The sequence below is a fragment of the Gymnogyps californianus genome, chromosome 2, assembly GCF_018139145.2.
Source record: "Gymnogyps californianus isolate 813 chromosome 2, ASM1813914v2, whole genome shotgun sequence".
Lineage (NCBI taxonomy): Eukaryota > Metazoa > Chordata > Aves > Accipitriformes > Cathartidae > Gymnogyps > Gymnogyps californianus.
In genome coordinates this window covers 126,923,444-126,944,049 of record NC_059472.1, presented here as the reverse complement: position 1 = coordinate 126,944,049, position 20,606 = coordinate 126,923,444, and the positions used below count along the sequence as shown (strand labels likewise).

General features: G+C 39.8%; 1 long non-coding RNA gene across 1 annotated transcript in view; it reads left to right on the top strand.

Annotated features, from left to right (window-relative positions):
• Positions 1-883: 883 nt before the first annotated feature.
• LOC127013336 (uncharacterized) overlaps positions 884-20,606 on the top strand; it is a 36,187-nt gene continuing 16,464 nt past the window's right edge. The window contains exon 1 of the long non-coding RNA XR_007766068.1: positions 884-949. This is a non-coding gene — a long non-coding RNA (uncharacterized LOC127013336). The remainder of the gene's footprint in view (positions 950-20,606) is intronic.

Sequence of the window (20,606 nt, the reverse complement as noted above, 5' to 3'; positions counted from 1 at the left end):
TTTGTCCCAACATGTAGTAAGCTACAAACAGAAAATTACAACCAGTAAAAGTAAAGCAAGTAAGACCTTAGGAGTTTCATTTCTGGACAGAATTCAGTCATGCAACTCTACCTTGAAACACTAGACAGGCCAATACATCAGTACCTCAAATTTTAAAAAGTGTCTTGGCTTATCTAGGTTTAATGTCTGCTGCTGTTCTGTCCTTTATACAGTTTCACAGAGATGCGATGGTTTTTCTGCTGGATCAGTTAGCCAAATCAGATTTTTGGCATGCTCTATGGAAAGTATGTCATACAAAAGGAAACAAGGGACATGTTGGCAGGTCCCAGAAACTGCCAGAACAAAATGGTCCATTGCAACAGTGGTGCAGAGTGGTCCTGATCCCAAAGGCAGTGTCAGTGCTAGCTCAAGGCTTCTCATCATCGTAGACTGCATTTATTTTGTCACTTGAAGGCTGAACATAAGGCTAAGTTGCTTTTGCTACAGAAATGTCAACTGGAGGAGGGAAAGGCAGAGGAACAGTCATGCTAATTTAACTTCCTGACCCAACCAATAGTCTACATATCCCAACCTTTCCCTCAGAAGAAGTAGTCAGCTTGGTTTTCCAGATGCCTGACATAAACAAAGTAGGTAGAGGATGATGCCTGTTTTGCAGCTCTCAGTAACTGCCTACTTTGCCAATGATCGGCACCTGTCTCAGGCAGCATGGGTGTGTTAACTGAACTTCTGGGCTAATGAGTGGTGTTTCTCAGCACGGCTAATTGCCTCAGCTGTAATACCACCTTGATGCAGTTATATTGTTTGTGGTCAGCTGTTGCCAAGATAATGACTTCTGTATCTCAGAGAACCTGGTGTTTTAGTTTAGTAAAACAAACAAGAGGTGGAGACAAAGCTTCTGAGTCCAGATGCACCACAGAGGAGAAAAACAAAACAAAAAGGAAAAAGAATGGTAAGTGCTAACCTTGCTGTAAAGGCAAATGAGTGAAATCTGACCACAAGGAAAAGTAGGATTAGACTTCAAGAAGGCTTCTAACTATTGTTACAAGCAGGTTTTAGAACAGAGTGCTTATAATGGTGGGGTAAACAAAACTCTGCAGGTGCCTTGAAGTGGAGCTCCTTAGGTCTAAAAAAAAGAAATTGTATGATGCTACCTGTGAGTCTAAGCATCTAGACTTTAAGGATCCAGTCCAGAAAACCTCCCTAACTTTTTGTAGTACTTCTCTAGGTGTAGGTAAGCAACCAGTTGTAACTTGGACAATTTTGGTGCTTGCTGTTCCCTACTGCTTCTTCTTTTCTCTAGCTGATAAGTACTCAGAGCCTTGCTTAGTTCTTTCCTTTCTTCTTTAAGAGCAGTTTATTCAGTTTCATACCTTCTGCTTGTTTGTACAGGAAATAAAGCAAAACTCTTGCTGGTTTGCACTGCAAAAAATCTCCCTGAATTTCAATTAATGAACAGATTCATTGAAAACTCTTTGCTGTCTACTGAAACATAATTGTCACTGGAATAGTTAGGGCCAGTTATGAGAGTTCACCTTGCCCCTGAATGAAGCCTTCTGGATTCAGCCCTTAGCTATATTATTGTTACAGGATAGAAAAATTAGAGGAGACTGAGAAATGAGCAATATAGGTGAAGTATATTGTTCTTTTTGGGTTATGGATTATTCTTCTATACCCTGTCTTTTTCTTTTCTAATCCACCATAAATGTGCCAAAGTATATGAAATGGTGTGGTTTTTTCCTTTTCTGAGAACAGCGAAGCCTGCTTGAATTAATAAATGAATCAAAGGTAAATGAACTCTGAAAGTGAATAATGAGAAAAATCTCTATATAACAAACCTTTTTATATGCCCATCAAGAAGACCTGCAACTTTTAAATGAATTGCCTTTAAATGAATACAATGTATCAAAGAAATTTTAATACCTACTTTATTCCTTAAAACATTTTAGTGCCTCATTAATACACTTCAGATTAGCCAGGTTGTTAAGTGTCCATCACCAAATAAGCATAGAGTGCAAGAAATTGCCTTCTGTACCAGTAAAGTGTCACCTGAATCCAGTTAGAAACTTGCATGTTGTTAAAGTTATATTGGCAAGATAGAAATTGCCAAAGAAATTGTGCGTTTATTAAATGCTGTTAACTTTTATTCTTTCTGAGCCCAAGAAGTTGTTGAAGTGCTTAAGATGACTCAGATTAGATGTCCAAAACAGTGCTTAAGTATTTCCCTCTATGTTCTGAAAGAAAACCTGGCGTTTTTAGGAACATTCTTAAAACTTGATTTGTTCATATTTTCCATACAGATAACAAACAAGTAAGTTGTAGTTGGTTTCCAAGCACCGTAACGAGTGTTTTGATCTTGTCTACGCAAACAGGGCTGAAATGAGTTATGCTGCCACATGGACTGCCATGTCAACAGGAGTTTCTTCTGAGCTGATGAAATAGCGTGTTTGGTTAGGCTTGCAAACTTTGTCTGAACTACCCAATGAATGGTTTGTGCCAACTTAAAGCAAGAGTGCAAGTGAATCAGTGCATAAGCATGTTTTATTCTCAAGGTTGCTGGCCAGAATTTTTTTGGCATCATGTTAGAAACTGGAGCTTAAATTTGAAATTCCAGCTGAATCACATGCTTCAAGAAATAGGCAGATCTTCGTGTTTGTAGAATTCATCACCTCATAGAAAGAATGCATTTTATGATGACTGGTAACTTGAAATAATTTCTGTGCTGTGTAAATTGTGTTCTAATTGATGTGAAGCAAGATATTTCAGTATAGAATTGAATGCTGGTAATTTCCCTGGGGTTGAACTGTACTCTGGTGATTCTGAAACAGAGTTCTGTTCTAGCTGGTCACTTCTTTCCTAAGTACGCTCTGTATTTATTCAGTATGGTATTAGGGCACTTCAGTCAAGGAATCGCTGTTTCAGTTCCACTGGCAACAGCTTGGCCATTCAAAATCTGCATGTAGTTTTCATCATGAGATTTGTTAATAATTCTGCACTTCTGTATGCCTCTACTTTATATAGTCCTTCAATTTCAAGTGTCTTATGCTCTTTTAATTATGGTAAATATATGTTTTAGGTGGCTGATTGACTAGCCGGGTAGTTTATTTTTTAATGTGAGCTTGTCTTTGATTAGTTTTTACTTGTATTAGTAGTCCATTGCTCCACAAAGCGATTCTGGGATCACTCTCCTCACTGCTGTAAGAAACAGGACATAAATTAGAGGCATTGTGGCAATGCCCATGGTTGATGCTTGAGAGACTGTGAGCAGAGCATAGTCTGAGAGTGTGACAAATAGGTGATTTCATATTGGTATAGATGGGTGATACCCATCTTGCCGTAAGGTTGAATATGAGTTGGAACATGTGTAAGGAGACTGGGAAAGAGGAAAGGCTTGGCTAGTCTGCTGTCTCCAGTGCTTGGTTACTCTGATTACAGAGTCAGGTTCTGAAAACCATTTTACAAGTCTTTTCTGTTAAATGACTTTTGCTCTTGTTTTCCTTGAAGACTTGCACCGATATCCATTTTAATAGACTTGATCAAATATTTAATATTGATTGTATCGAGCTGGGAGGCTTATGATCTTTCTGCTGTGTTCCCACTCTGTTTACTGTTATTAGGACTGTGGCTCCACTAGGGGAAAAAAAAACAACCCTACAGTAGTATTGTATAGTAACAGCCTTCAGACTCAGATCTTTGGTGAAGAGGACCAAAGTGTCCTTAATGTCTCCATTAGTTTGTGTCTTCTGCTCCCCTGCCACAGCATGGAGAACAGAAGTGAATTTCAGAGGCCAGTTGCTTCTCCTAGTTGCCTCCATGCTCTGCAGACAAACTGCTATCAGACAATCTGGCCTGAGCTGAAGGTATTCCTTTACATGACAGAGGTAACTGCATTTTTTTTTTTGCCAATTACGCCAGAACTATATTCATGTTTATAGGTGGTTGCTACATCAGTCCATGTGATAGAAAAAAGACTAAAATGGGACTGGGACAAAGATGTGTAAATTAACCATACAGTGGCATTCTGGAGACTGCAGATTTACCAGGAACAGTTTAATTCATCTAATTATGCTTTAGGAAAAGCCTGCTGAAATGGAACTTTTCTCCTCAGACAGATTTTGTACAAGTATCATCAGCATAGTGGTTACTCATCTTCATGCACGATCATCAGTATGTCGTCTGTTTTACTAATAGCATCAAGATCTGTCTTTCTTGGATCTTCTCACTGTTTTCATATTCCGGGATAGGGATCTAGGGACTACTAATTGGCCTATTACACAGAAATCTCTTAGGAAGATTGCTAGCACTTGATGTGCTCAGGACTTATATAAATTAGAGAGTGGCATACTTGATCTCATAAAAAGAGAGCAGCTTCCATTCCTCAATGTTTACCTACTTTTAAAGCAAAGTTTGTACTTCTAGAGGATCTGTGGAGGTTATATTCCTAACAACTAGCTACCTTAGGACAACAAGGTGCTGATCATTCATATGTCTAAATGTTATGGCAATTCAAGGACTAATTAAAGCTGGAGCTAGAGTGGTGTAGGGGGTTAACCCTGGCTGGATGCCAGGTGCCCACCAAAGCCGCTCTATCACTCCCCCTCCTCAGCTGGACAGGGGAGAAAAAATAAAATGAAAGGCTCGTGGGTCGAGATAAGGACAGGGAGATCACTCACCAATTACCGTCACGGGCAAAACAGACTCGACTTGGGGAAAAATTAGTTTAATTTATTACTAGTCAAATCAGAGCAGGATAATGGGAAATAAAACCAAATCTTAAAACACCTTCCCCCCACCCCTCCCTTCTTCCCGGGCTTAACTTTACTCCTGATTTTCTCTACCTCCTCCCCCCCGAGCGGCACAGGGGGACAGGGAATGGGGGTTTGGGTCAGTTCATCACACGTTGTTTCTGCCGCTCCTTCCTCCTCAGGAGGAGGACTCCTCACACTCTTCCCCTGCTCCAGCGTGGGGTCCCTCCCATGGGAGACAGTCCTCCACGAACTTCTCCAGTGTGAGTCCTTCCCACGGGCTACAGTTCTTCATGAACTGCTCCAGCATGGGTCCCATCCACGGGGTGCGGTCCTTCAGGAACAGACTGCTCCAGCCTGGGTCCCCCGCGGGGTCACAAGTCCTGCCAGCAAACCTGCTCCAGCGTGGGCTCCTCTCTCCACGGGGCCACAGGTCCACAGGTCCTGCCAGGAGCCTGCTCCAGCGCGGGCTTCCCATGGGGTCACAGCATCCTTCGGGCATCCACCTGCTCCGGCATGGGGTCCTCCACGGGCTGCAGGTGGATACCTGCTCCACCGTGGACCTCCGTGGGCTGCAGGGGGACAGCCTGCCTCACCATGGTCTTCACCACGGGCTGCAGGGGGATCTCTGCTCCGGCGCCTGGAGCACCTCCTCCCCCTCCTTCTTCACTGCCCTTGGTGTCTGCAGAGTTGTTCCTCTCACATCTTATCACTCCGCTCTCTCTGGCTGCAACTGCAACTCCCCTGTAACTTCTTTTCCCTTTCTTAAATATGTTATCCCAGAGGCGCTACCACTGTTGCTGATGGGCTCGGCCTTGGCCAGCGGCGGGTCCGTCTTGGAACCCACTGGCATTAACTTTATTGGACATAGGGGAAGCTTCTAGCAGCTTCTCACAGAAGCCACCCCTGTAGCCCCCCCCCCCCCCTCCCCCCCCCAAAACCTTGCCACGCAAACCCAATACAAGTGGGAGCTTAAATGGCACTTCCCCAGAGGCCCGGTCCAAGCAGGGAGAGTGCAATCCAGCAGGCAGTTTGGTAGCAATGTAAGCCACCGTCTTCTTGGTCAGGTACCATGGTGTGCTTGCCCCATACTTTGCACTGATGGAGTGTGAACTCTTTCTGACTAGATGCTGTTTAGATGCATGAGGGTAGAAATATGTCCAAGCTGATAAATCCTTCCTCTCGGGAAGAGCTTCTTCACTGCCTTCTTCCCCACTTGGACCTGTTGATATAACCTCATTGGGGTAACCACATGGCCCTCCCTCTAACCAAGAAACTTTTGAAATAAATGGATGAGTCAACTTGAAAAGAAGTATAAAAGTAGCATATAAATTTGTGACAGGAGGGGATAGAGAAGTAGGAACAGAGCAGCAGTCAAAACCTATTTTGATACTGCCACAAGTCACAATGACCTCTGTCTAGACCTAGCAGAGCATCCTCCCCATCAGAGTGGTCCAGCCACCACACTCACAGGACAGGGTGCAAAAAGTAAGGACCTGTGTATGTGAACTTGTGGGGTGCTTTCTCAGCCACATGGGGATCGTAGAGGGCAGCATGGGTACACATAAAGCAAGAGCACCTGCATTTCCAGCAAGATGTGGGTGCGAGTAGGGGAATCTGCACTCCTGGAAGAGAGTGGTGAGGGCTTGTTACCCCTGAGCCCTGTGAGAGGGTGGTGTGTACATGTAACTGTGAATGTGGGGATGGTGCTGAAACTCTTGGGATTAGTTATAGTGTGCTTAGAAATTTATAGGTATTTATTAACATTTTGGAAACTTCTAATATTGTGGTTTATGTGTTGTATCCCTGATACTGATCCTGAATGTATAGTTTACTGATTGCCAGTTAATTACATCATTATTAAATCATTGGATTGCTTTGTTTGTGGTTTGATTTAAACCATATGAATTGAGCCGTTTTTCCTTGTAACATTCTCTAAGAATACATCCCTTGTGCAGCAGCAAGATGACTGCTCCTCAGTCACTGCCTTCAGCAGGCTGTCACTAGCTTTGAGCAGGGAGTGGGGTGTTTTAAAATGTTCAGGTTCTCAGGAAAAAGACAAGCCCTCTTGCTGTCTCCCTGTGGTAGTTTTCCATTTATGTGTGAATGGCGCATCCTTAAGTGAATACAAGATATGCTGTGCAAATAGTTGTCTGGGCTCTTTATGCAATCATCTGTTTTGGATTTTAGTCTTCCAGACATCTTCTCCTTCAAGCAGACTAGACTAGCAAAGAAAGCAGTTTTTGAAAGTGGCAATCTTAGTTAAGTAGATTTAAAAAACCAAACCAAACAAAAAAAAAACCCACCATGCTTCCCTATGTAAAATGGCTTCCTCTAAGCTATGTGGACCAGAAAGGTCCAATAACTTAATCTTCCATGATATGAAATATTATTTTGTTTTCAACTTTGTTATTGCTTTTAGACTTCTTTGAAGTTAATTAAAATTGTGTGGTTTTTAAAATTATTTAACCTCCTACAAAATCCCTTTTCACAATAAACAACTACAGGAAGTTGGTATTGCAGGTGGAGTGTGCTACAGGTTTGAGTACAGATGAAGAAAGCCCCTCCATAGGTACAAAATGGGAAGCAAGGAAGAATGTCAGTAATTGTCCCCAGTTGGTTTTGTGTTTTTTCCCCTTGGTATGCTCTCCAGCCTGATGCCTGGGTTTCAGGATGGTCTGTGGCAGAGCAATCAAATACATGGATCATAACTGTAATAGCAGGTGGAGGACATCTAATTAAAATAAGCCAGGCAGGCCATGTGATGCTGTCTCTATTTTCAGGCCTAATATTAACATGAGATGAATAGTCTAATTACACACTCCCTACTGTTCTCCCAAAATACTGTTTCATCCTACACAACAGTGTAGTTGCACATACCTCGTTTTTAAAAAAAGTAAATACAAATAATCTTCAGAAAAATGATCTTTGGAGGAATCATTTCTTTGCCACAAGAGCTTGGTTGTCAGCTGCTGAATTTATCCAAATCCGTATGCCTAACATGGGTAAGAGGTCTCACAGACAGGGAGGAAGTGTATGAATGGAACTGATTTCTAATGGTAGCAGCGCCACATGTGATGAGTAGGTAAAGCTTGAAAATATTTACCAGGGAAAACCTGCATCGTGGTGCATGTTTTTGTTCTGCTGAGTTTCAGCCAACCTAGTGATTAATCAACACATACTTAATGTTTACACTCCATTAAGCGTAGCAGTAGTCAGTGGTTTTGTTTCATGTAGACCCTGACATATCATTTGGTGGAAGTCTAACGTAACTCACTTCATGGCTCTTTTCTTTTCCTTTTTAAATTTCCAATGGGATTTCTAGTGAATAAATTAGTAAATTTATCATTTTCTCTATAATAGTGTCACATGGACAGCTTGATGAAATAGCTCATTACAGTCAATGAAGTGAAATATGAGTTCCATCAGCACATTTTCATCAAACAGAGTTATAGAAATTAGTTTGCTGTTATCAAGGACTGTGGAATACAAAAATAAAATTAAGCAAGCTATTAAAGGATAGATTTAGGGAGGGTCCCAATTGAGTTGGAACACAACTGCCACTGTGAAAAACAGAGGACTGCTGTATGCTTAAATGAATTGTGAAGCATCAGTATTAATTGTTAATTATGTACATTAGGGACAAAATTACATTCGGAGCCACCTGAGTGTACATGGATACTGCACACTGCTCAACCACTCAACCAGGAAAGAACGAAAAGCAAGTGCTTGCCATTCTGCAATCGCTATCAAAGTTTGAAACTGAGCTAACCTGTCTCCAGCATCATTACTTCTGTGACCCCATAACAGAACCCAAATTGATGGAAATCCTGTAGCATTAAAGTTATCCTTTCCCCCCAGTACTTTCTAAAGTCAGAACTGAGAAAGAGTCCGACTCTATTGTGCTCAGCCTGTGAGAAGTAAGTACTCAAACCATGCCCTCGCATAATGGGGTGCAGCTATCCCCTGCCAAACTGAGAAGCTGTTGACAGACAATGATTTGATTCTTTAAGTGCTATTTTTTTATTTCAGCAACAGTCAATAATCTTTGATCAAGAGCGATGTACTCAAGGCTTCTTATTCTTGAAATAGTACTCCCAATATTTAACTTTAGCCTTAGATCATCAACTGACATTTAACATTTTGTTTTAATAAATTATTATTAGACTTTATTTGCTGTGTGCAGAGGGAATTACTTCAGCTGTTTCCACTTATTCATGTTATTTTTGTATGTGGTCCCTTTCTAATTTTACTCCTTAACTAGATTGGGAATGAATTCTTAGTATCTTGATAATGATGTTATACAGACTAAACACTCCAGGCAGCCAAATACCAATTTCATGTGACATTTTTTTGCAGGTATCATATGTGGTAAAGTTCTTATATGTGAAAGTAGGGGAGGCAGCCTAAATCCTGCCAGGCAGGAACTTGAAGGGATTACTGCAGTTAAGAAAGCTTGGAGGCTGCCTGACTTCTTGTTGAAATGAGAACTGGCTCGCTGTCATACCTATTTTCATTTGAAGGTTATTGTCCTAAGTAAATTCAGTTTCACAATCATGACTCAGTCTCTAATGAATTCTAATAGACTAAACTGCCCGCCCCATTTAGAAGTGTGCATGTGTAACATTCTCTCCTCCACTGAGTCATAGGACTCGCCTAATTTTGGAGACCAAAATTAAGTTTAATTTTGGGATGGCATTTCCCAAAAGGGACATGAAGCTATAAATAATGCAAAGCCATAACCAGTAAAAACTGTTTGCATTTTGATAGCTCTGTCATTTCTATTATGTAATAGTTTCAAAGTGCAGAAACTCAGGCAGCTTTCTGGTTGGGGAATATTGCATGGTCTGCCAAATTTACCAAAAGACCAAATTTACCCACAAATGTAGTGGCACTTGCTTACAAACGTAGGATGGTATTTTGTCATTTTCACAGGTCTGCTTTAGCTGTCCACAGAACGCATAGCCACAGCCATTTCTCAAATCTCTCTTTCTATCCTAATGATGGACTAGAAAAGCAAGAGAGGATACAGGAGATGTGATATCAGTTGTGCTCTTCCCCCGCCACCCTCCTCCACATCACAGGAAATGTTACTATGCCTTTCAAAGAGGTCTGATTTCATTCTGGAAGGAAAGTATGGAAGGAGTCAAGATAGAGAGGGATTAAGATATGCAGTCATTCGGCTAAGGTGTAATACAGCAAGAGATCCAAATATTTGTACCTGGAAACTTTTTTTCCATCCAATTTAGTGCCAAATTTTTAGAAACAGCTTAAGTAACTTGAGAGTTAGAACTTGACAACAAGATTTTGAAAGTCTGTTGCAAGCATACAGGCCTAGAAAACAGAGATCCCTTTTTTTTCCTGACGTAAATATCATTAGTATAGGAGACAGGCCATAGGATTGAGCAGGAAGTGAAGATAGGCTCAGGCAGAGGAGAAATCTGTCCTACAGTAGCAAAGTGTGACCGATACTTGGTAGGTATAGGTGAGTAACTGAGTCACTTTGTTGTCACAGTCATTGCTTCTTCAGAACCCTGTACCTGGAGATGGTACAGAGGAGTCTTCCACCCCAGCTATTGCCCTCATGTGTACAAAACCACTTATATATGTATTTATATTTGTCACTTTCTCCAGCTTACATGTAACATGAGATAAAGCTAATGACTTTCTGTGTAAGGAGATATAAAGAGCGTATACTTAATGTCTGTAAGCAAAATGCAATTTAGCGTTGAAAAATTCTGAGAATATCTGTCAAGTTCACATTTTTGTTCCTATTAAAGCTGCTGGTGTTATGGATCTGCATTATAGTTCCCTGAAGGTTACTGTAATGAACAAATCTAGATTCAATTATTCAAAAGTGCTGGAATTCTGCCTGTACAATTTTCATTTCACTAATGGGCTGGACAGATTCTGATTTTTCTCAAACAGTTAACAAATGAAGCTTAACATCATGTTGTTAACTGCTTTTATTACATTTCCCATACGTGAAGCAAAACATAAATTTTAAATGCAGGAAAATGAGAAAACAGAACAAATGCAAGTCTGAGGTTTTGTTCAAAATATTCTGGTGTCATCATTGACTTTTTTAAATTTCAGTTTAAGTTTAACAGGTTTGCATTTCTGTCTGTCTATTTGACTGACAGGTTAGGAGAATGCAGAGTAAGAATTAATCTGATTGAATTCCATTACCTTCAGTTAGCTGAGCTCTGATAAGTGAATTGTATGTGATCATGCAGAAATTCTGGTTCTCAGCTAATTTGTATCTCGCGTTGCTACCTATATCAAAGCATAGTATGCACAAAGACACGATATCATATCGGTATTATTTTACACTTCCATTTCATGGGTATTAATGGCTTTGCAGACTTTAACACAGACAGTTGGGCCCAAGTGGAGTGCTCTGTGTGTCACAGCCTTGTACACTCTGCTCCATCACCCTTTTATTCCAGCTCAAACTCTCCACCAGGTCAGGGGAATGTTAAAGAACGAAGCCTGAACTTAAACATTTCTTTTCAGTTTGCATAGCCTCAATTTACAATTTCATTCTCACATCTTTCAGACCAACTGTTCCACTCTTGTCCTCTATGACAGAGGATCTTTGACAACCTGTCAGTACACTGAAATTGTAGCAGACATTCAACCTTGATCCTGCAAACACTGCAGCATGTGATTTGAGTTCAGTAAGACCTCTTTTGGATAAATTCACTCGCCCGCTGCGGTAATGTGTCAGGACCTGGGGCAAGCTTTAGAAGTAAGTGCTTCCTGATGTATCAAGCATGTAAGGCACTAGTAAAACTGAAACGTAACCTTTTAAAGAGCTGCAGTAAATTGTTTAAGTCGCACTGGCCTAATCCCTCAAGTATTAAGCAAACAGTTATGAATTGGGACTTGAGGAGGAATCTGAACAAGCTGAGGGTTAGGGTAAATGTTCATAAAATTAGAGTAGTAAAATTAGAATAATAAAACAAATCCAAACTGTTAAGTGGGCTGATTAAACAGTAAGAGCTCATTTTTTCCCTCTGCTATTCTAGTAAAGTGTCTAATGCTATGTTCATTTTAATGACATTCTTATATCTTTTGGGGCTGTAAAAAGTTCTGTACATCTTCCTGTCAGTGCTAAGAAGCTAAGGGCATGCAGCAGTGTCCTAAATGACCCTATGATAAATTGAAGCAAGTCTAGATCTGCTAGACTGGTAAGGCACAACTCGGGGCTGGGATGAGAAGTCAGTGCCACTGCTGGAGGATGACAGCCAGGATAGGTACCTCCCTGCTCTTCCTCTGCACCCTCTGCGTCTGGGAAAAAGGGTGACCACAGGATTGTACCAAAGGGCAATTCAAATTGTGAGTTCATTTTCGATGTTGCGGATTTGTCCCTTTGTAGGAGCTTGTCTGTCCCCATTGGCTTGTAGAAAGCATGTGATATCCATTGATGAAATGTGGTGCCTAGGACTGAGTAATGCGAATGCTTTTGTTGAGTGACATATGACCATAATTCCAGTAGGGGCTTTAAAGGTTTGTCTGGTTTGCCATATCTGAGTAAAATTTAAAGGTCATGATGCTTACCGACTGTATACAGTAATCTCTGTGAAAGGACACGTCGGGTGTTTGTATCATGCATGTTTAGAGCAAGCCATGGTATTTTTGTGATGAGGAATTTGTGATGCAGCCACAGGAGTCTGGTTTACAACTATCATGGGTTTCCTGATCTATCATTTCAAGGCAATCATTTTGGAAATGTCTATAAAATATGACTAATGTCTGGACTGGATCTAATCTTGTACAGTTTGGGATCTGTCCATATCAAAATAGAAATTACAGGCTTGTTTGCAGGCTCAGGACTATCTTTGGGTTTCCATGTCAGTACAGCTGATCTCTGGACAGAAGAACAGGCTAAGCCCTTTTTGCCATCATTCTAGGAAATCTCTGCTTGACCTTATTCTAATTTTGATGTCTAGCTTGACTTTGAGCCTTCTTTCTTATCCTAAATTTATGTGCCTCTAAATATACGTGTTTGCAGTTCTACCCATGTATCCCAATGCCAAAAGTGTTAATAAGATCTTCCGTGCGAGACTATTGAAGACATTTACTGTGATGTTCTTAAATCTCAGCTGTTCTTTAAATTATGAATGTTATGTGGCTGTTCATCTTATAGAAAGGATAATGTGACCCTGATACTCAAATAGCTCAGTTTTTCCTCTTGTAATTTCAGGAACTAATTGCAATTTCCTTTCCTTTAAATCCTCCTTGAACACTTGAATTGCTCTATTTATACACATTTGTAACAATATGTTTAGTAAATTAAACATGTTAATTAATTCAACCTGTTAATTTGCTACTGCAATTGTCCAAAAAAAGAGATATGGCCAGGGAAATAGCCAAGGACTAATCCAGCATCATGAATGGGATTCTTAGTTATTTCCTGAGAGTTATGGCTGGGGAAAAAAAAAACAAAAATGCAAAAAACCCCCACAGAACCCACCCCCAACCTTAACTGGTGCAGTAATGTTTGCTTACAGAAATCTTGCTATTGTTTCAGGCTTTCTGAGAACTGTCCTTAGAACATTAACATGTTCTAACAAAAATATTTGACAAAAAAAGAGAGAAAATCATTGAGTAATGAGGATCTATTGAGTACAGATGGGTAAGAGTGAGGGAGAGGAACCTAAAAGAACAGTAAGGAAATAAAAGATACATACTTCCTACCTGAAAAGCTATAATGTGCACAAGGTGCATATTCTTTTTTCCTGAGAGTTAGGAAAACAACTGTTTGGGAAGACAGATGGGGTAAAATGTCCTGGAGGACCTAGGGAAAACCTGCTAGATTTCATTAGCAGGCTTGGATCTTATGGTCATAACTTCTTCAATATATTTAAAACAAAACATCTCAAAAGAAATTGCTTGAAACAAACTTGTTGAAACAGAAGCTGGCTGATTTCTGCCTTATAGAAACTACTGATTCCTCCAAGAAAACTCTTCCTTTATACCTGAGATTATTCTGTCTTTCTTGTGAGTTTGGGGCAGACACGCACGCCATTCTGGCAAGGAATTCCCTTGACTTTGCTGAACTTTGCCTTCTGTTTTAGCAAAAAAACTCTGAAGAGTTTTGTTTTCCTAAAACCTGAAACCAAATAAACATTGTTGTCTGATTTGGTGTTTCCTTAAGAAAGGTCCTTGAGCTTCTGAACAGCCAGGTGGGACTTTGGCCCAGAACAAACACAATTATGTATTTATGCATGGTCTGCTGGTGGTCTTTCTTACAGGTTAGGAGCTAGCAAATACCAGGTTTCCACCAGAAACAAAGTTAAAACCACAGCGGATCATTTGACATACATTTGGTCAATACGAAAATATGCAGATCTTGAACTGCTCTGTTTAGGAATAAAATTATCTTATGACTACTCTTCTGAATCTTCTGCTCTGTTCTGCTTTGCATTTAGATGGTCTTACTTTTGAAATATATCCAAAAATAAATCAAAGATTCACAAAACAGAGAAAGAACTGGTTATGTATGACACTTGGGATTGATTCTTAAATTTCTTTGGGGCATAAATAATTGAGTACTCACTGTATCAGGGAGAGTAGGGATGATGGGTAGCATATTCTTTCAATGGAGATAGGAGTATTGCTGTCCTATTTGCATATGATATTACGTAATATTAAGTGTAACACCTACAATGGGAGAGGATGGATATCCTGGGACAGACTATTCTCATGGTCTCGTAATTAGGCCACTCCACTGGTAGGTATGGGTGTCTTGAATAGGATACCTGTTATGATTTAGGCAGCTGGGAAATGAGAATTTCATTTAATCTCTGAGGAAATAACTGTTCTGAAAACTGAGTTACAGGATCTCCCAGAAAGTACAAGGGCAAGAGGAAGGGGATGGAAATGGATAGATGTATTTTCTATGTAAATATGTTTTTTAGCTTAACTGGATGTATTTGCCAGTTCCTGTGCATGTCCATGAATAATGTCAGGTCAACTGAATAAGCATTTTTGGGAAATAAATTAGTTACTAAAAAAAACCAGTTGCTCTGGTATCCAAAACAGACCCAAGTTTGCTGATGGCACTGTCGGTGGACTGGTCCCATTCTATATATAAAGTTGCCTTTCCAGAAAATCTTAAGCACTTTTATATCCACAATCTCAACTGATGTCCCTGGTTTTTATTTATTTATTTGTATTACAGGGAAATATTTTTAAGCTTCTCATGATGTGACTCTACAACTAAACACCAAACATTAGGGCTTTTAGTTAAGTGTCGGTAAGCAGATCAGAAAGCATCAGGAAAGGTTTGATTAATTAAACAGAAGCTTTGATCTCTTGCTGCTATGCTTTTAAGTAGTCCTTTGGGATATGGTTCATTACTGGGTTTTGTTTGTAGATAAGGATAAGGGCTTGTGTGCAAGATATTTGTGCAAAAATGGTTGTGTCCTTGCCACGTGCATTAAGTGATTTGGAGGATTTACGAAACATTTAGTTACTGTGCCCATAGCTGTGCACATTTGGACAGCATTGTGCAAGGTGCCATATAGACCATTAGTGAGTGATAGTTTTTGCCTTAGCTCACAGCAGAAGTGTGACTTCTAAGTGTCAGCTTTATTTTTAAAGGTGTCTGAAACATGCTAGTATACATTGCTATGCTATACTTGAAAAAGAAACAGATGAAGATAGTAGCATACATTGATTTCTATTTTTTTTTAAACATAATTTTTTTCACAACTATTTAGAATCCTGGAATGATGGAAAAGCTTAGGTTGGAAAGGCCCTCTGGAGATCATCTGGTACAAGCTCCAGTTGAAAGCAGAGCATTGGACTAGGTTAACCAGGGCTCTGTCAAGCCAAGTCTTGAATATTTCCAGCAAGGGAGATCCCACCACTTCTCTGGGCAACCTCTTCCAATGTTTAACTGTTCTCACAGTAAAGAACTTTTATGGAATTTCCCAGGTTCTGCATGTTGCTTCTTGCTCTGTCACTGTGCTTCCTTCTGGAGACAGTAGCTCCATCTTCTCTAACTACCTTTTAGGTACTGGAAGGCTAGTTTATATGGTACTGCTCCAGTCCCATTTCAGCTGTTGGCTTTTTAACGTTTTGTTTTAACATCTGGCATGTTTTAGTTTAATCTTAATAGAGCGGGTTATTAATGATTGTAATGCTCATTAAAAACAAAACTATTAAATGGAGGGGAAAGTCAGTATCCCCTTTGCTATTTATGGGAATAACTAATTTCCTATGGCAGGGAGTAAAACCTCAGGTGAACAGAAAGATGTGCTCCACTATAGCATCTGCTTTCCAGAAAGAAAAGGAAGAGTACATTGTAAGGCACCCTTACCTCCATCTCTGAATTTAAGCAAATTCTAGTTCATATAAATTCTTGCAGACACAACAGCGTGACAAGTGACTCTGGCTTAGTGCTGCCCATGTCACTTTGCATTAGGAAATACAGTGTGACTGACATGAGTGGTATAAAATGTCAAGTAAGACACTTGTCAAAAACGGTACCTTTTCTGTTTAAATGTAGTGAAAGAAACTGTTGCTTAAAACCAAACCAGGTGGCCTGGGTTTTGTTTGTTTTTCTATTTTTTCTTTTTTTTTTTTTTCCTTCCCCCTAATGGTGACCTGGGAATACTTACTTCTAAATAGTTACAAAGGTTTTTATGAATTTATACTGACCAGCTCTTTTAGTGGTGATCAGGAGCAGCCTTCCTGGGGAGGCAATTAGTAGGGGGACCTTCACTCTCATTTCTTGCTCTGTGTAGACCTGAAATCCCACTTTCCTGCTCTGAAGGTTGCAATTCCTGCATTCCTAATGCAGCACTGCAGATTGTCTCCAGCTCTCCAGTACCTCATTCCCATGTGGAAAGCCACAAGAAAGCAATGGGACTGTGCAGCTGCCTTCGTTTCGCACTTTTCTCTCTCATCCTCACTCTTCCCATCAGCAGGAATGCCTCCAACACTTGGATATGATGCATAACAGAGCTTCTATGCCTTACACTGGGATTCTCTGTATAAACCCTTGGACCAGTTCCAGCTGTGTAAGGAGATAAGGATGCTCAGCAAGTGACAGCACTGGGTCTTACATGGTGTTATAGTCATGGTTTACAATGTCAGATCCCAGTCCTGTCAGGTGCACTTTTATCCCTGTAGGAGAAGAACTGTGTCCTAGACTTTAGGGTATATAACAAATAGATGACATAAAAATAAGTTAAGATCATAGTTACAAAATACAAATAGAAGAAAGGATTTGAAGTGATTCACAAGTTTTTTAGTTTCTGGAAAATATGTATTGGCTAAACAACAACTCTCACGGAGTTTTACTGTTGACTTTGGGGAAGCTAGACTATGGCACAGGTGCATGTCTATAGAGAACTTTCTCTTTAGATATTCTGGAAGAGAGCTCTCCATGGCTGCTCCTGCTCTGCAGTGCAGATTCATTCTTCAGTGCATCCTGCAGTTCTGTCCTAGTTTGCTGTGAAAGATCAAGCCCAGACACACAACTTCGTCCATAAACCCTGGTTTTGATGGATTTGTGGACACACTTGTTGGGTTCCAAAGCAGCAGCAGAAATGGTTTCTGTGTATTAGACCACATGCACTTGCACTCCTCTTCACATGAGAACACTTTTTACCATTTTAATTTGTGAATAATTTTTATACTACATAAAATGAAGACTAGACCCTGAATTTTTGAAAAATATCTTTTGTTTGTTAACTGAGTGCCAAAAAAAAAAAAAAATTGATTTAAAACAAAGCCACCTGCTTCTCCCTGGTGCTTACGAACACAAATGCAATTGAAGTAATTGAATTGCAATTTGTAATTCCACAGTCTCTTTCTCTTCTCTTTTCTTTTTTTTTTTCTTTTTTTTTGTGACAAGCCATGAGAAATGCGCCCACATGACAGAACAAAAATAATCTCTTTTTAATTAAAATTCATTTCCGGAATACTTTCTAGATAGTAAGATCTTTGCGCTGTGATATGGCTACATAGAATTGGATCAAAAATTTAGTGGGAAGGAAAGTGATCTCTGACAGTAGGGCTGTAATGTGGCACTTGAACTATTTTGGGTAATCCTGCAGCAGATATCAGTTGACTACAGGGAATACTTGCAGATCTTGACTCTCCCTCTAATATTTCTTCTGCCTGCTAAGGAATCATCTCAAAAAAGAATGGGAAGCCAGATTTCTCAAAATCAGTAAAATAAGACATTGTATTAACCATGCTGCCATCCCAAAGCTTATTACTAGCACAGCATAGGCTGGCTCATCGTGCTTAAAGGCAAAATGGACAAGTACGAATTAGGGGGAGATGTGGCCAATGGTGGTCTAAGTTAGGAGGCAGAACTGTTTCAGCTGTGAAATCCAAACTGTGCGTTATAAAAGAACTTTTTATTTCTGGCTCAAAAATAAAACAAATCTTGGAGGAGGGAGAAGGTTTTGGAAATACAAACACTGCTACCTCCTTCGTTTGGGCCGGCAGCTGTTGACTGACATCAACATCCTTATCTGTTTCATATACTAGACTTTGAAGCTTGACTCTTCTTTGCAGCTCCTTTCTTTCCTGTGCCTCTTACCCCCTGGATATTATAATTTTCAGCAAGCATTTACTTGTCCTTTTTGCTCTTCCCCACTTCCTCTGTGCAGGGATTTTTTTATAGGTCAAACAACATAATGTATTGTGGTGCTTCAGCAAACCCAGCTGTGGCTCCATGTGTTCCATAGCCTAAATAAAACATGTAAGGCAAGTCCTCAGGTCATGCAGTTGAATATCTGCAATCAATCTTTACCAAGCTGGGGTGTATCAGTCATATATAGCGTTACAGACCATGATAATAGCCAGCACCTTTCAGTTAGGATTACACAGCAAGAGTAATAAAATGAAGAAATACTTAATTTTTACACTTCTTGCCACAAACACATAAATCTTTTAAGGGCAATAACACAACATTTGCACAACCTGATGTATGGAGTAACTTGTAAACTATGATATTTAGGGAGGAAAAAGAAATTATTTTTCTCTTAACACGTGAATGGATGCTGTTGCTAACAACTTTACAGAGAGATGACAAATCTGCTCAGCACTGGAGCAAAAAGACCCAGTGTTCTGGGCCGCAAGATCTTCATTCTGCGTAAAGGCATTTTGTTAGAAGAGATTGTGGGATGGTGAAGGGGGTGGCAGTGAGAAGGTTATTTAGGGAAAGGACAGAAAAATGTAAGTAATCTACATTCTGTCACAGAATAAGCTTGTCTCTAAATCCCACATTACAAACAGCTGTTTGTCAGCTAGAACAGTTCAAGAAATTAAATAGTGCTCATGCAATCAGATTCATCAACTCACAATAACTGTTCATTAACCATGAGTAAAAAAGAGAAAGATACTCAGTTGAAGAAAAATACCAATAAATTTCTCAGTCATTTCAGATGTTGAATAATTACATGTTTTTGCAGCATTTGCTCCTGTGACCTTTATAGCATGGATTGAAGAATATTTTCATAGGATGTCAGAATGCTCCTCATAAAGGAAGAAATGACATATTTCCAACCTGTCCCACCTTCTGAGTTGTGAAGCAGCATATCATTGTATGGCTAACAACACAAGCTGTACCCTATACATAACAGAAGTACAAACCCTATTTGTCATGAGCCTCTTCACTGTGGAAAATAGGTCATCCTTAAGGATTAGGGTTCTATAGACCTGGTTTTATCCTTGATTCTGCACCTGACTTAGTCCTTACCTTTCAGCAACTCATTTTTATTTCTCTGTGCTCAGAAGTCTACAGCCATGCTGGTTGGTCATCTCTTAATATAGTTCAGGCCTGAGGCCATCTTCTGCAGTTTGCAGAGGATGTAGCACAGTGTGCCCCTGATTTTGTTTGGGTCATATACATGCTACAGTAACCATTATCATACATTATTATTTCTGGATCTGTCTTTGCTAAAAGGACAGGCATTAGCTTAAGGCACACATGTTAAGCTTCTGTATATAAAAAAGGGAGGGCCTTCTTTTGTAGATGTGAAAATAATTATGCAATTATGTGTGAAAGATGAGGAAGATACAGGAGAATGAATAAAGAAGGCAGGAGCTTGAGGGCACAGACGTACGAGTTATTCTTTGACTTAACCAGTACCCATGCACCAGCTGAGTTTCAGTAGCTAGTCACATGTATGCAGTTGGCTCTTGACACTGGAGAGGTAAATCCTTCTTTTGGCTTTTAGGATTCTTTCTAACAATACAATGGAGTTATGTATGATCTTGAGCCACCAAATCAATTAAAAACAGTAGAAATATTTAACTTAATAAAAGTTGAAACAACAAAGAAGTGTAAAAATACCCTCCTTTCTTTAGGTTAGAATTCAGAACTGGAGACTCTCAGATTGAAACTGTGTTTTAAATTAATAACCTGTCCATCAGGAAAGTTTTTGCTAAGCTCTAGCTTTGGTGCATGCTACAGTCAGCACATGGAAGCATTGGCTATAAATGTATGTATTGAACAAGAGTGTCTTCCATATCATGCCAGTAAAGAAAATGAAGAACACATTCTGTGGAAGAATAAAAGAAGCAATTTTGACCTAGACTAGACAAATACATTTTTTTCTAATATCAACCTAAAGAAAAATAATGCTCTTATGGAAACAGATAGGGAAACAGAAGGTATTCAGTGGTTTACTTCTGACAATAACTTCTGCATATGCCACTTAAGGCAATATAAACTGTGCTTATGTCTTCAGAATCAGGCCAGCAATAAGCTGTGATTAATACACCTTTTATGTCACATGCAGGAAGGCAAGACACTAATTCTTCACTTTGAAAACTAAGGGCCTACAGATGGGCTGACCATTTGAAATCCAAGTGTCCTCACAATTCTCT